The 16,805-nt window shown below is 43.8% G+C and overlaps 1 protein-coding gene across 2 annotated transcripts in view; it reads left to right on the top strand.

Annotated features, from left to right (window-relative positions):
- Positions 1-16,805, top strand: part of Lmcd1 (LIM and cysteine rich domains 1) — a 61,379-nt gene that overhangs the window by 515 nt on the left and 44,059 nt on the right. The gene's annotated exons all lie outside the window — the stretch shown is intronic.

Below are 16,805 nucleotides of genomic sequence, written 5' to 3'. Positions count from 1 at the left end.
GGGAGTCTGTGATACACACCCTCCCCCTTTGCTACCCTCCCAAAGTTGTGTGGTTTCTCCAGAACACAGAACAGTTTCTTTTGGTGCCGTTGGCAGCGGTAGCCGTTCTAGCATGGGGAACTAATTTCTGTCCCCAGGGTCTGCACGTTTCCCTTTCAAGAAAGGCTGGCCCAGAGCCCAGAAGGTCACGGGTAAATTGCTGCAGGAGGGGCCAGAAGCTATGCCTACAGCTCCAAGCTGACTGCCTACTTACCTGAGGCACCCTGAAGGCAGCAGACTGGACTTTGAGAAGACATAGGGGACAGGGAGGCAGCAGTGACAAACCTATGCTTCCCAGATGGAGAAATAGGAAGTACAGGGTCACAGGAAGGTAGCTCCTGGGGGCGGAAGTGTTCAAACCCTGGCCCTGGGTCTGCCACAATTTAGCTGTACAACAGCGAACAAGTCACACTTTCCCTATTTATGATATATGGAGGAGAGACAGACCAACAGTTTTAATAGCAATGTTGACGGTGTAGCTTAATCTCCCCAAGCAGCCATTATTAAGCTCTGCTTTCAGAACATTTCATCTTACAGGGCAAAGTCCTCCTTTGCTGACACTTTGTGGGAGGTAGAGAGGCAAGAGAAAAAAAAAAAGAAAGACATGAGGAGAGGACACGAAGAAAAGAGGGAGAGAGAGGAAGTCCCAGACCTCCTGCCCTCCCAATCCTCCGCCTAGTGAATCCCTCTGCACATGGCATCAAATCAGACTTAATCCAGGCATCTCCCTGATGCATTCACCGGACTATTTGCAGAATCAAGTGTCCCCTCTCCTCCAGAATTCACAGAACATGAGACCTGAGTGAGGGGAATACCTGGTGGTTTCCCGCTGTATTCAGGCTTTGCTCTTACTGCCCTGTATTTTTCTCAATGATTTGAGGACAGGCTTCACCCTTTCTCACCTCTGCTCCAATCTAGCATCTACATCACATGCCTACAGTGAGATTCAAAACAAATCAAGTGCAGACTATCTGACGGCTAAGCCCACAGTGACTTCTCAGAGTGCCTGTGGGGTCATCTCTCCACTTGTAGCGCTGTGGTATGGAATGTTCGGATTGCTGTCCCAAATTCGGTCAAAGTACCAGAATGCAGGGGTGTGACAGCATTTCTCTGTCCTCAGAGAGGTCAAATGATTTGGGAGTGTGTTACTATAAGCTGGTTGACATCATAGAATGAGAGATGAAGTCTATAAAAGCACCCCCTCCCTTCATCAAAAGCTCAGGCTATGATCGGACAGAGCCTTGTTTTGATTGTCCCTTGCATAGGAGGGTGTGATTCTCTGGGTCAGAGATGGAACATGTTCCTCTTCTTGTCCCTGCCTAGTGCCAACTTCCTTGGTCTGCAAAGGTTTTATTTTCCATTTAGATCCAATTACAGGCTTAGAGAAAGAATGAAGCGGGCAGAGATGAAAGGGCTGCTATTTTTTTACCTCTTGGAATTTCAACCATTGGGGAAGATCACCACAGGGTGGATTAACCAATGTCTTCAACCTCAAGAGTGGAGGGAAGGGAAGGAGCCTGAGATAAGAGGGCCTTGCTGAATGGTGCAGAAGTGGCCAAATTCTGCGCCCTATCAACAGCACACTGAAAGAGTTTACTGCATATTTACTTTAAAAATCCGCAACTGTGGGGGTTTACAACATTTGGCCTCGGGGAGCATGATCACACTTAGATATTCTGAACCAGTTTCAGACTCCGAGTTGCGAAGGGCTTATTTACAGAATGTGAAATGGATTGCGGTGTCCCCATTGCCCTGTCCCCCAAGGACTGGGAGGGGTGGGAATCCCCAGCAGCTGGGAAGTCATAAAAAGGTCTTCAAGAGAAAATATAAAATCCCAGACTGAAGTGGCCTTGGAGATCACGTGACTAAGCCCAGACAGGCTGCCGGCCTCTCTAGCTGTGGGGTGCATGCTCTCATTCACAGGGGCAGAGGCTGGGGAACAATCCCAAGCCACTGGCTCTTGAGCCATCATTTGCTTTTCTCTTGGAAGAGAAGATATTCCCCCCAGGACAGGCAGGTCCCTGGGCATGGTGAAACTGCCAACATTCCTTGGCAGAAAAAGAGCCTAGAAGGCCAAATGCCTGTCTCTAGGTGGAACCAATCACTAGGACAAATTTGTTCTTCTGATGCTTATTAAGCATTCTACTGCCACAGATTTGGGCATCAGATCTGAGTTCAAATCCCAGCTCCACCACTTACTAGATGTGCACTAGAGCAATGTGATTAACTTCTGTGTTGGTGGTGTTGGTGTCCTAGAGTCAATAATGGCATTGACTTCTCACACTAACTGTGATGATTAGTGAGGTGATATATATTAAAGGCGAAGCAGCAAAGCACTTGGTAGAAATCAGTGAGACTGGGAAGACCGTTAATTTGGTAAAGTGTTGGCCACACAATCATAAGGACCTGAGTTCAACCTTTAGTGCCCGCATAAAGAGTCATGGCATATCTGTATGATCTCAGCACTCGAGAGGTAGAGACAGACAGATCCCTGGGACTTGCTGGCCAGGTTCCAGTGAGTGACCCTGTCTCAAAAACACAAAGTGGATGGCTCTGGAGAAAAAAAGTAGTCAAGGTTGGTCTTAGGTCATCACCCACCACAGCTACTTGTACACACACACACACCCCTGTGCACATGTGGACATGTATAATATATTCACACACAGAGGCACACAAAATCAGCTATCAGGATGTTTAGTGGTGATTTTCATTTTGAAAGCATGTGGATACAAGAAGGTACATGCTTTAATTTTTGCTGTCCCAAGGAAATAGTAACCAAACTTGCATTCAGCTATACCTAAGGCAGTTGTGCCCCACACCCCTTAGTAATCTGGAGCAAAGACCAATGATCTCATTTCCATTCTCACCTGATACATAGAAAGTGCGTCCATGCAGAATCACGTCTCTCCTTCTGAACCTGGATGGTCACTCAGTGAGCAGTTCACCCCAGAGATATAGAGTTGGGGGCCTGGTGGGTAGCACTTGGAGCTCTTCATCACCTTTTAGATGTGGAAACTGAGGCTCAGAGGAGTCAAAGTACTGACCAGGGGTTGCTGGAGCAGTGCCTAGAAGCCTAATAGGCTCTGAAAGATGCCCTGATAGCCAGAAGACCTTTGTAGGGATTTAGAATGGACTAGATTAGAGATTCAAAACTGCTGCATGTGCCAACGTGCTGGCTCTAAAGAGCTCTGTTACTCCACATAACACCCACGCAGCAGTAAGAGATGGGATAACCAGTTTTATGTCCAGGTTCAACTAGACATCTTTCTCTACATATTATTGCTCCACATTATATGCTTCGTGGCTATCTGGGCGATCCAGGATTGTTCTCATCTACATCCAAAGCCCTTCCTGTTTTCACCTCTAATTCTTGCCGTGTGCAAAATTTCTGGCACATGATTTGGGCAGGCCAGTCCAACACAAACAGGACTCTTCAAGAATGTCACTGGCTCCCCCACTCTTAAAAAACATATTAAGCTGTCACTTAAAGACCTTAATAGCCAACACGTTGGAGGTATGCCCATAGGTGTATAAAACAGCTTGTCCCCAAAAGGAGCTCAAAGGGGGAAATTAACCAAGGTTGTTTTTTATTTTATTGGTGTGTGTGTGTGTGTGTGTGTGTGTGTGTGTGTGTGCCACAGCACATGTGCAGAGGTAGAGGACAACCCTCAGGCAGTAGTCCTCCCCTTCCACTGTGAGTACAAAGGATCAGACTCAGACAGTGAGGCTGCTGGGGCAAACACTTTTACTGGCTGGGTCATTTCGCCAGCCCTCTCTAAGTCTTTTTGGGAAAACTGTGACTCTGCACAGGGCAGGTGCTCATTCTAACACACAGGTGTGTCTGAAGAGGCTCAGCAAGGGGATCCCAGGTAACCTGCGGTAGCAGGGCATCAGCCACCTGCGGAGGTGGGAGCGAGGTCTTCCGGGCACATGACTGCAGGCTTGCTGAGGCAGGACAAGAGCAAGCTGAGCTCCTTTGAGCAGAAAGCCAGACCACCCAGCTCCTGCGTGTCTCTTGTGCCTGTACTCTGAGCACTCTCAGGAGGAGACGCCAGTGAGCCGACTGTGTTCCAGAAGAAGCCTAGTGCTGGCCTGGGGTGGAAGAATCACCCTGCCTTCCCGACTCACATATTCAAAATAGCCTATGTATAATAAAGCAGAGACTCGCCATGACTCACAGCAGGCCTGGCATGCTCTTATCTCACCACCACTTACCCAGCACCCTTGAAACATTCATTTTTTCTAGCAGGTGGCTGAATCACTGCAGTTAATACAGGCCTGTGGTGGGTTTGGAATGCACCTCAGAGGTAAAGCCTATGCCCAGCACACTTGAGACCCTGGATGCTACCCCAAGCACCTCAAAATCAATGAACTAATGAACTAGTCGCCACTATTCTTCTTTCAGGCATTTGCTCACTGGAGGACTATTGCACAGATCATTTTCCTAAGAAGTGGCAGAAGTTAGATAAAAATCCAGTTTCCTTCTACTTTCATTCTCTGCTGCCTTTTACGTCAGACCATCTCCTAAACAAGTGATTGTGGCAAAACAGGCCTAATGCTCCATTCTCAGGAAAGCAGACTTGTCCAGGAGCCTTCTAGAGCACTGCAGAGGAAGAGACAACTGCTGCCCTTCACGACTTTCCTTTGAGACTGTCCTCTTCTTCCTTTATATTACAGCAAGAGGATCTGGTCAGCAGCTGTCGCCCCCTTGACAGGTGTAGGGTCAAAAGCCACTTCTCTAAAATTCCTGTCAATATCAGGGGGCTTCCTTGACTACACTTAGAACATTTTTGGTGTCATGCATGTCAATAGCATACATTTCTTGGAGATTTAGGAAATGCCATCTGCGGAATTTCTCTCGGAGCCAAAGGTAAAGTAGGGGTCTGTGGAAGCTGAGATTCTTTTTAATAGTTGACACATCTATATTTGGTTTCAAAGGTTAGATACTTGAGGGAGACATCTGTTATTTTTAATTATTTTTATTTATTATTTATTTGGGGGGGGGTGTGCACATGTCATAGCGCACATGTAGGAGGACAACTTTCAGGAGTTGCTTCTCTCTGTTACATAGGTTCTCAGTTCAGACTGGGGACATCTGGCTTGATGGCGAGTACCTTTCCCTGCTGAGCCGCTCTGTCAGCCCAGATCCCAGCTTTTACAAATTCAGAAATGACAAGGCAATCACAAAGCGCAAAATTCTCACATCAGTTCTGTAGCTGGAGTCTGCTCTTTTCTCTGAGAAATGAACCTGTCCACCTTCCCCCCCCCCCCTCAAAAAGACTGTGTTTGTTCTTACTATTATCAACTGTTTGGATTCCTTCCTCCCAGGAGACTTGTCTGCTCTCTGTTAAGACAGACAAGTTTGGGGGAAAGTAAATGAGAGAAAGGGTAGACTCCCTCCTGAATGCTCAGGTTGCCTGCCATGGACTCCGACAACAACATGATCAAAATCACCAAGTGAATACAAAAGTGTCCTTTCCACATCTGAGTGGATTTAGACCATGTGTTTAACAGGTTAAGAAGTCAAAACCGGGTCTCTCAGATCACACAGCCTAAGCTCATCTATCCAAAGAGGGTAGCTTCACACATATACTAAGTTCTCCCAGCTCACTAAACTCGGTGATAGTCTGGGGAACAACTTCCCAGAAGTTGCCCAATGTCACCAGGCGTCTGTTCTTCTGTGATATATGTGAGCACCCCCAGGAGGATACTGTCATCCTCTTCGATTCCCAGCCATTTCTAGGGATACAACATGAACTTTCTGTATTCTTCCTGATTTTCTAGAAGGCTGGTGATATTCCATAGTTAAGAATCTTGTACAGGAACCATTCAAGGAATCACATTATTACCCTATTATCCTGATTCTTAAAATAAATCCTGGAGATACTAGACCCAAAGATTCCAGGCTATATTAGTGTGAGCATTAGCTTCCCTGGAGAATGTACATCTCAACATGCTTGGTCAGTTTGACTCATGCTTTGCCCAGTAATATATGAATCAGGACAAGAAAACCACAGCCCAGGATCCCACAAGGACATGCTTTAAAATGACATAATATTGCTAAAGGGGAAGAAATCAAATTAGCCACTCTCTACTTTAAAGGGCAAAAACTATGGATGTCCAGGCCTAGGCGGCTTTTGAAAATCTGTGTGGTTTGTTCATAGATTGAATTTTTTCTCCATTATTTTAAAACATTTGATCCTGTGAAAAAACAAAACTGTCTATGGAGACAAATGCAAATGAATCATTGTGCCAAAGAGATGAAGAGACTCAAATGGTGGTCTCTCCTATACTCCTACAGCTGTCCTAGGCCCAGACAAGAGAATCTCTGGGACTTACTGACCAATCAGTCTAGACCCCTTGGCGAGCCTTTAGGTCCCAATCAGAGATATTGTCTCATAAAATATGGCAGAGAGTTCCTAAAGAAAACACTTGATATGTATATGTGTGCACATACTCATACATGTACACACTGGGTGGGGAGACCCACATATTTCAACCATAGTGATCTAGAGATAAAACTTAATTCTGTTGTTTACCAGGTCCACAATTTTTGCCCAGTTATTTATCCTTGCTGAACATCTAACCCCTCATTTTAGAACACGGGCTAATAGTAGTTCTCCATTTAAAAGCTAGTTTAACGAGGTAAGTAAGCAATAAACCTGTCCCCCTTGCTGTTATTGGCATTCCCTCTCATCGGCACAAAGCAAAAATCTCATAGGTCATTAAGCGCTGGAATGTTGGAAGAGCAAGTTCAGTTTGCCTACATCACATGTGGCGGCTTGTAAGCTATCAGATTGCAGGACCTTCTCTTTGTAGCTAAACTTGATCCGGCCATAAATATGCTCAGGCCGCACCATATGCAAAATCATGGAAATAGCAGCAGTCCGTCTTAATCTCTCATTGCCAACCTTTCAACAGGAGACTTCGCCTTGTCCAACCCCACCATTGTGACCCTACCAGGCACTCACCCTAAGATCCTTTGCCTGCAAAGGCGAGGAAATCCACTTATCTATTTCTGTGCAAATATTTATTTAACAATTACTAGGTTTCATCCACTATCTGGTCATACTATACAATACAATGAATTCAAAAGCTCTGGGATTCCTACCATGCCTACTCGAATCTGGAGTTCATTTTTCATATGATCAAAGAAAGGCACGATAGTATTGATGTTCTAGATTCTATGTATTTCTTGACTCCCCCCCACACACACACATTCATGTGTGTGTGTGTGTATGTGTGCACCCTAATCCTCTTTTCCTGGCTATCCTCACATCTCTCAGACTGTGTACCTTTGAGGAACCCCGAACATGCTACCTTACTTTAACAGTGGAGCGTGTCATTTCTTTACCCACGTTTTATATCCTAAGCAGGACTCTTAGGAAAGCAACCATCAGAAACAGAGTTAAAAAGTAGCTCCTGGGTCCCACCAGTACCTAGTTTTAGCATTCATGCTGATAGAGAAGTAGACCAATTGTCTGTCTAAGTACATGTCCTCAAAGGCTGCTGTTCCCTGGGTTGTATTTTTTTTTTCATTGTGTTGATTTCAGGGGCACCAAAGGATTAAGAAAAAAACAGAGAAAGGGCTACTGGTTGAGTAATGCCCTATAAGAAACCTGTCCTTAAGAAGACAGCATCTATTTGGGCCACATGACTAAATGCCATTTCTAGCTACTGATTCATGAGCCTGACCATCAAGGTGACAGGCTCAAGTAATCTGCTGGCTACAGGAGGTAGAAGGAAAGAAGATCCCAGCTTTGTCCCCATCCTGGAGGACAGCCACCCACCTCCCAAGGCACTCTTACGTTCCCCACCTCAGCTGGCTGCGCAGCCATCTAGATTCCTTCTTAAGAGTACTTTGACTCGGACAAGAGGGACAGTGGGTAGGGATCGATGTAAGGGAGATTCTTTTGGAATCCCCTTGGTAGGTAAAGGCAGGGATACTTTTCTTTTTCTTTATTCAAATGGGGTCTCACCCATTTTAGTTGAGGCTGGTCTTGACTCATTTCTCTGCCTCGGTCATCCAAGTTCCAGAATTTCAGGTGTGTGCCACTATCTTGAGCCAAATCATTTTACTTTTATTTTTCAGTCCTAAGGATCATACCCAGGGCCCTGAGGTTTCTAGACAGATTTTTCTGTCACTGAACTATATTCCTCAATCATTAGAAAGATGTGTTTTTAATGAGAGATCTGTGCCTACACCAGAGGTTACCAGGCAACTTGGTGAGCCAAACTATTGCATCTTTATATTTTTCCTCTCTCATTGAAAGATAGGACTTCCTTATTAGGAATGAAGGCAAAGGCCCTGAAAGTTTATGAGTCCTGGGCCTTAAATACCAATGGATATCAGTGATTATTTAACTGAGTTGAATTTGGATACATCATTTATGTTCACTCTTCCTCTGAAAAGATATTGATGATAGCCACCAATATTTCCTAATAATATTTGAAGTGGCTCATATATTATTAATCCACAGCTCTTAATTTTTGTGTTTAAATAATTTCAATAATACTGACTTTCTTTGGGATTTTAACTTGTGCATTTAAAACAGTATTGTGAGAAGAGATGCTTTCCAATCAGATAGCCAAGAGGTCCCTTCCCATCACAAATAAAACTTTAACAGCATTAGACATATATACTTATGTGCATACACACATATATACATATATATGTAAAAGCATATATTCATATATGTGTGGTAATAGAGTAGACAAAGAAGACTCAAATTGAGACCTGCTACTCATTTTATTATGTCTTGAGTAAGTCATTTTTGAAAGAAGCCTTAGTTTCTTCATCAGTAAATGTATCTTAAACCCCTTTCTTTACAATGATCTTTTGAGTCCTTAGCATAGCACTTGACATATAACAACTATGTTAAATGCAGCTATCATACCATTAGAAGAAATTACAAGAGTGAAATCTTAAATAGACAATAAAATATTATGCTGCTGAAACTCTTTTACCCACATTTGATTTGATCAAATATAAGAATTTACTCTTTTTTAAGCTAAGCATGATTGTTCACACCTGCAATCTTAAGATTCAGGAAGTTGAAGTAAGAGGATTGCCACAACTTCAAGGGCAGGCTAAGCTATATAACAAGTACTAGTTTTGCTGGGGCAATATTGTCAGACTTTGTCAAAGGAAGGAGGGAAGGAAGGAAGGAAGGAAGGAAGGAAGGAAGGAAGGAAGGAAGGAAGGAAGGAAGAAAGGGAAGGTAGTGAGAGGCAAGCAGGCCTCCTTTTCATCCCTCCCGGCTTCCGCACAGCTAGCTTAGCCCTGGAAATAACAACACACAAACTGTATTCATTTAAACACTGCCTGGCCCATTATATCTAGCCTCTTCTTGGCTAACTCTCATATCTTGTTTTAACCCATATCTAGTAATCTGTGTATCACCATGGGGTCGTGGCTTACCAGGAAGATTCTAACCCACATCCATCTTGGGCTGGAGCTTCATGGCGGTTGCCTGACTCTGCTTCTTTTTTCCAGCATCCTGTTCTGTCTACTCCACCTATCTAAGCTGTTGTCCTATCAAAAGCCAAGGCAGTTTTCTTTATTAACCAATGAAAGTAACACATAGACAGATGACTGTCCTACCTTAAAGGAAGGAAGGAAGGAAGGAAGGAAGGAAGGAAGGAAGGAAGGAAGGAAGGAAGGAAGGAAGGAAGGAAGGAAGGAGGAAGGAAGGAAGGAAGGAAGGAAGGAAGGAAGGAAGGAAGGAAGGAAGGGTAGAAGAAGGGAAAGGAGATAAAGGAGTGAGCATTTAGTTTGTTGTATTACACAGTTATTACTTGCTGGCCTGGGAGTGGAGAAGTGGAAGAAAAGGACTCACAAACTTGATGATTTCCAAAGAGAAACCATCCGAGCATCCCAGCATTGTCCTGACTGGAGGTAGAAAAGTGATTCTGAGGAAGATGAGAGGAAGTTAATCTCCCCCAGAGTGGTCAGGGAAGTCTCCCCAAGAAGGCAATTTGAATGGTGTGTTGAAAGATGAGGATGGACACAGACCAGGCCACAATTCTGCTTTCTGCCTTCCAGATCTGATGCTAATATTCCCCATCACACTTGCTGTCTAACTTAGGGATAGCAGCTGTCTCAAACTGTGAAGAAATGCATTCCGCTGTAGTGCTCCGTTCCAGCTGTGTGTCTTTTATTTATCTAAAAATGTGTTCCTTTTTTCTCATTGAAGACCAACCGGGCTGGCGAGATAGTAGGGATGGCCACATTGGCAATGGAGAAAATATCTTAATACACCCTGCAGATGACAATCAGCCTTCTAAAAGGCAGATCCTTGGTCCTCAAGTCTCAGCATCTTACATCACAATGGTTTCTAATACATGGTTCGTTCTTCAGACTTCTGACTTGGATTCTTTCTTAAAGCATTTCAGAGCCAGTGACAAAACACAGTGAAATGTACAAGGGTTGAATATAAAAACGTCACTAGCTGACTGTTCTTGATTTTTGTTAGTTACGTGTGGTGGATGTGACTATATGACCCGGAAAAAACCCTGATGATTTGCTGCCAAGTTTTTGGGAAATGAAAACACAGTCATCATAGTTATATTTGCAAGGACTTGAAAAAGGGGTAAGATTTAATGGAGGAACTCAAGTCTGTCCTCCTACACAGCCGACAGGCCCCAACAGCTCAGGAGGAAAACACAGTCCCAGAATAAGATTTGTAACTAATTAGACTTGTAATCACCACCTCTACCTTTCCAGGGGCCCAGGGTTAGGACCATCCCAGGGGGAAAAAAATCACTGTTTTCTTATTTGAATAATGCCTGTGCTCTGCGTTTACACAATTGAAATTAGTTTTTAAAGGGTGGTAAAGACCTCAGAGAGTCTTAGTTTTCTTGCTGGATGGACGAGGCCACAGACCTAGCAAGGCCAAGTGACTTGTTCAAGGTCCCAATGCTAGTTTGTTGAAGTACTAATAGGTCAGGAATGTAGCTCAGCAGACTATTTGTAGACTATTTGTCTAGCATGGACAGGCCCAGCACAGAGACAATGAGGAGGAAGAGGAATCGGAGAAATCAGGGTGCCACAGTATCTAGGCATGTGACTCAGTTGCTAACATGCCTGAAGCCCTGGGTTCCATTGCTAGCACTGCATAAACCAGGTGTGGTGATTCTGGTAGTAGAGACAGAAGCATCAGAAGTTCAACTAAATAATAAGCTGGAGGTCCACCGGGACTACCAGAGACCCTGACTCAAAAAACAAAACGCTATTCGGCCTAACCAAAACCATCAGTGCAGGATGACGTGGGCAGCCGTGGAAATAGCTCATGAATAGATCTGCTTTTTGTTTGCTTGCTTTCTTGTTTTACTAACTTCTCTGATCCTTAGAAAGCTCTTCCTTCTCTTGAACTAGAACCTCTGACTCTATAGCTTCTCCCCAGCAGCTCTCTTTGCTTCCAGGTCATGGCCAGTTGTTTCCTAAAACTCTATTTCCAGTTCTTATGCCAAGTCTTTCACATTAGTCAGCTTGAAAGCCGAGGCTTCCATTTCCAGGGTCACCTTCCAGCTCTAGGAGACCTAGCATAAGCTTTCCACAGACTTCCTTGAAGTTTGATCTGGGGACCACTTTTGCAAGCTGTGTCATTTCTCTGTCTGGGAGGGATTTTATCTGTCTATCTTCATGTACTTCTGTGCTACCAACAATCCTGTTCTTAGGAGAGGACTCTAAAATGGAAACTCCAATAATAATATAATAATAATAATAATAACCGATGAATTACTAAGAGAAAACCTCCTACACTCCTGGGCAATACTTAAGAAAATTCGGCACTGTTGTTCCCAGTTTAACAAAAAGGTGGGGAAGCTATGAACATAAAACCTGAGAAGATTAAGGAAGGAAATAATAATTCCTGTTAAATCAAAGAAATAACACAGAGTTTGTCATGTGGGGTGTGTGTGTGTGTGTGTGTGTGTGTGTGTGTGTGTGTGTGTGTGTGCAAATATACATGTACATGTAAGGCAGTGAGCCATAGGGATCCAACTATCTCCACTTCCCCAGAAGCATGCACCACCAAACCAAGATTTTATATGTGCGCTTGGAATCAAACCTTCATTCTTGCACAGTTAATACCATCCCAAGTAAGACATTGCTCAAGCCCCTGCACAAGGTAATTACAGGGTGTTCATAGTTTATTACCACATGGAATGCTAGAATAGGATAGAATAGAGTAGAGTAGAGTAGAAATAGAACTAGAACTAGAACTAGAACTAGGATAGGATAGAATAGAATAGAATAGAATAGAATAGAATAGAATAGAATAGAATAGAATAGAATGGAATAGAGGTACAATACAAGACTGTGTACCTCTGTGACTTCTCGTCTGGAGGGAATATGCAACAAATAAATGAGAAACTGTCAATCAAAATTATCTTGCTTTCTCTAAAAGATACTACCAAGAGATGAAAGGTAGTGCACAAAAAGAACATGTTTCATGTGTTACACACATGGATGCATTTGACAAAGAGTTGTATCCAGATTATATAGATATCTTCCACAAACTAATTCTAAATGTGTAACTTAAAAAATCATTTTACTTAAATGATCAACATATATGTGGATGCCTGCATATCAGTATTGTATCATGTGTATGCAGGTGCTTGTAGAGGCCAGAAGAGGGCATCACATCCCCTGAGCCTGGAGATCCAGGCAGCTGAGAGTTGCCCTGTGGGTGCTGAGAGCTGAACCTGGGTCAACTGCAAGAGCAGCAAGTGCTCTTAATCACTAAGCTATCTCTCCAGCCCCTAAAAGCGAAGACTGGACAAAGTACATCAAGAACAGGCCTTAATAGCTTGTACATGCAGAAAAGGGAGTCTGACATTTTTATTTCAATTAGTAATACAGATTAAAAGCATAATGAGATTGTGTTGGATACTCTGGGGAAGGCTGAAATGAAGTCAGATATTATCAGGTCTGGGAGCAGCTAGAAGTCACATGATGTTGTCAGGGAGAATAAAACAAATAAAATGATACTACCAGAAGCTGCAGGTAGCTTCTCATGGGGTTTAACTGCTACCCCTGCAGCAGTTTCACTTTGAGATATATGTCTAAGAGAAAGGACCATGGGTGTCCAACATAAAACTTAGACAAAAGTGTCTGGAATGATTTTTACCTGCAATAGACCTTGATTGGAAACAATTCAAATCCCCCATTAACATGAGAATAGCTATTTAGATAACAGAAACTACTAAGCAATTTTTTTATTCTAATGTATACAACCACATGGTTAACCTCAAACAAGGAGTAAGAAACAAAATTTTATAGTACTGTAGGATATCTTTTATATGATGTTCAAGACAGGGAGAAAAAGAAGTCGACAGTGCTAGAACTCAGAATAGTAGCTATCTTTCTGAGAGAGGGTTATTATTAAGAAAGGGGAACTTGGAAACTTTCTGGAATGTAGGTTTTCTTTATTTTATCTGGTTAGTGATCTTAGGGAATATACATGTAAAGTAATCAAGTGAATACTTGAGATTTTTTAATATTTTTAAACTCCAAAGCCAGGAACAGTAGCACACCCATCTGCAATCCCTGTGATCCTTCTGGAAGATGAGGTTGGGTCCAGGAGAACCAGAAGCTCGCCAGCCAGCTGGTCTGGCATATGCAGCAGTGAACAAGAGACGTTGTCTCTGTTGTCTCTCAAGGAGGAAGAAAGGGAAGGACCAATACCCAAGGCTGCCCTCTGTCATCCACATGCATGCCATGACAAACACACGTGGACACACATGTACATACAGCATGCACCCAGGCAACATCATACATGCACAAAGGGAGGAAAGGTCTGTGTGAGTTTCGCTTTGGTTTTAAGAGACAATAATTAAGAATAAAGATAGATCTGTGAGCAGATGATTAGGGAACCGTAGGAATGAGGGCTGAGTTCCTGTAGCATCCTAGTAGATACCACTTTAAGGAAGAAGTCTGCCTCAAGGAGCTGCTGCTGGGGCTTTTAGATCTCCAGTCCATTAGTCTGGAATTACCATTTCAGTGATGGTCCCTCTTCTCTCACGGACCTGACAATGGCCAGCCTGCCCTGAATGATCTGCCACCAGTTACCCGGAGAGACTTTCTTGTACACACACCTTCTTGTTGAGAGGGACTTATTCTCTATGCACTCATCTTCTGTGAGGCAGGCAATTCAGACCAGGCCCTCTCTTTTCTGAACTCCTAACACTGATCTGCTTTCCCACTGGACACATGTGTCACCTTCAGAATGGTCCAGGGACTTCTGCAGTTGTTGACTTGCTTGCTTTAATGCCTGTACCAAAATATCCTGATTGTGCTCTCTCCCCTCTGTGCGTTCCCTGTTAGTGCAGAACACAGGAAGGCTGAGCAGTAAGGCAGTGGAATGGAGAAAAGTCAGGCAAGAAGGAGATGAGGGAACGGGAGAGTTGCCCCTTCTCCTGACAGAGACAGTCATTCCTGAGAGGATTCCAGAGAAAAAGGGAGCATCACAGTAGAGGGTATGATACAGATGTATAAGAGAGAAAGAAAACCATGCTCCTCTCCCTTGGTGGGGCCCCATGCCGCACTACCGACTCTCTGGCCTTTATAGTCATGAGCTAAAACCAGAACCAGCAAACGAGGCGTGGGATGCAGGGGTAGAGGGAGGCAGACACCTTGATGCTGTCCTTGGTGGTATCCAGGATATATCTTAAGATAAGAAGGAAACTAGTGAGATGCATGCCAAACCGAACTCAGAATTTTTAATGACTGTGTCCAAAGTCAGATTATCTTCCCTTATCTATGAAAGCAATGGCCACAGGATGCAGACGAGCCCCACCTTGATATATTTCCAGTTTCCTGAGAACCAACTCGGGCCTTCCTGTGAATCCAGCAGCCATCGCTTCCCAGCCCAAGGTCCCCTGAAGACACACTCCAGGGATTTCCATAGGCTGGGGAGACAGTTGGCCCTGGTCTCCAAACAACAGCAGTCACATCTTAGAAGAGCTGGCCCTCTTGAAGAATGACTGAAGGCTGGCTGAAATAGAGGCCAAACGGCTTCTAGCTCCGACCCATATCTAGTTTAATTTTCTACCCCTTGATGAATATTTATACCAAAATAGGCCAGTAGAAATGTTCCATCTGTGAGGGTTTGCAGAAGTTTGTCTTTCTGTAGCCACCTTGACCAAGCTTAGAGAAACAGCGGAATCACTGCCAACTGCAGTGTCTTTGAAGTATGGGAGATGCTGAGACGGCTCTGGACCGTAGTATTTCTTCTTATCTTGAAGACTAGAAGTTGGCATTCCACCCTCTTTTTCTTTTTTAATGCTTAGTATCAATGCGGCTTAGTGCTTTATAATTTTAGCCAAGCCTTCAATACCACACTGATCATGGTGAAAAGTGTTTTGAAAGCATGGATAACACTATTAAAATTTTTTCTGAGTGAGCTTGCTCAGTTAATTGTTGTTTTAAAATTTTACTTTAAAAAGAGCAGGGGTGGGAGACAATTTAGTTGGTGCAGTGCAAACATGAAGGCCTGAGTTCAATCCCCAGAACCCATGTCTTTTAAAACGACCAGGCATGGTGTCATGCTCTTATAATCCCAGTAGTGGGGAAGCGGAGACAGGTGTATCTGGGTCTTGTTGACCAACTAGCCTGGCCTACGCAAGTTGGAGCCCAGTGAGATATACCATCTCAAAATTAAGGTGAGAAATGAAATTCCAGGGTGTCCTCTGTCCTTTGTCCCCTCTTCCTCTCTCTCTCCCCCTCTCCCCATCTCTCTCCTTCTTCCTCTCTCCCTCTCCTCTCTCTCATATGTACATGTATACACACATGTACCTGCACATCCATAAACAACCACTACACTCTTACACCAGTTTCTTTCATTATCCTCTTGTTTTTTCTACCCATTACACTTCAAGACTCTCACATTCTAGGCAGCAGCCCTCTTGTCTTTACTGGTAAAGAGATGTCTCCCAAACCGTCTTCTCTGCTTCTTAGCAGCCATCCTGTACTCCTCAGAGCCCAGGCTTCTCAACCCTACGCTGCCCTCCTCATGAAAGGGTAAACTAGAATCCTTGTTCCTGAATAAAGAATATTGACTTCTCTGGCGAAGCACCGGCAGTGGGCTATGCATTGCATCAGGTCAAAGTTTCTCGCATCTTTACAGGAATCTGCTTTTACAAGAGGGTGAACTCAGGCTCAGAGGCATGATATGAATGGCTTCAGTTGCAGGCTCAATCGCTGACAAAGGTGAAGGACAGGAAATTCAGCCCTAGATCTTCCCTCCTTCCCTAGGATGTTTGCAGTTCCCTGAGGTCTAGGATATAAATTTGTTCGTGGGTTGAATTTAGTCAATACACAAACATGAACATTGACCAGACTCTATCTCCCTTCAGATCACAAACACTTCTGATTCTATTGGGAAGAAAGTCTTCCGGTACTGACATGTCTGACTTCTCAAACATTTAACTAGATTTATGCTAAAGTCACGTGAGCCAACCCAAAGTGCTTAGAAGGAAATTTTATAGAATTAGAATGTAATGAAGCTGTTTCATTATTCACTCTATTTTTAAAGGTTTATCTGGTTTTTTTTATGTATACGGACTGTTTTATCTACTTCCATGTCTGAATATTGTTGCATGCTTGGTGCCCACAGAGGTAGGAGGAGAGAGTTGGACCCTGTAACTGGAGTTACAGATTGTTATCAGCCATCATGTGGGTTCTAGGAACCAAACCCATGCCCTCTAGAAGAGCAGCCAGTACTCTTAACCCGTCCCCATTTGCTATGTCTTACGGCTGCTTT

Source organism: Microtus pennsylvanicus, chromosome 8, assembly GCF_037038515.1.
Source record: "Microtus pennsylvanicus isolate mMicPen1 chromosome 8, mMicPen1.hap1, whole genome shotgun sequence".
Taxonomy (NCBI): domain Eukaryota; kingdom Metazoa; phylum Chordata; class Mammalia; order Rodentia; family Cricetidae; genus Microtus; species Microtus pennsylvanicus.
Note: the sequence above shows the minus strand (reverse complement) of the source record. Positions and strands in the feature narration are given on the sequence as shown.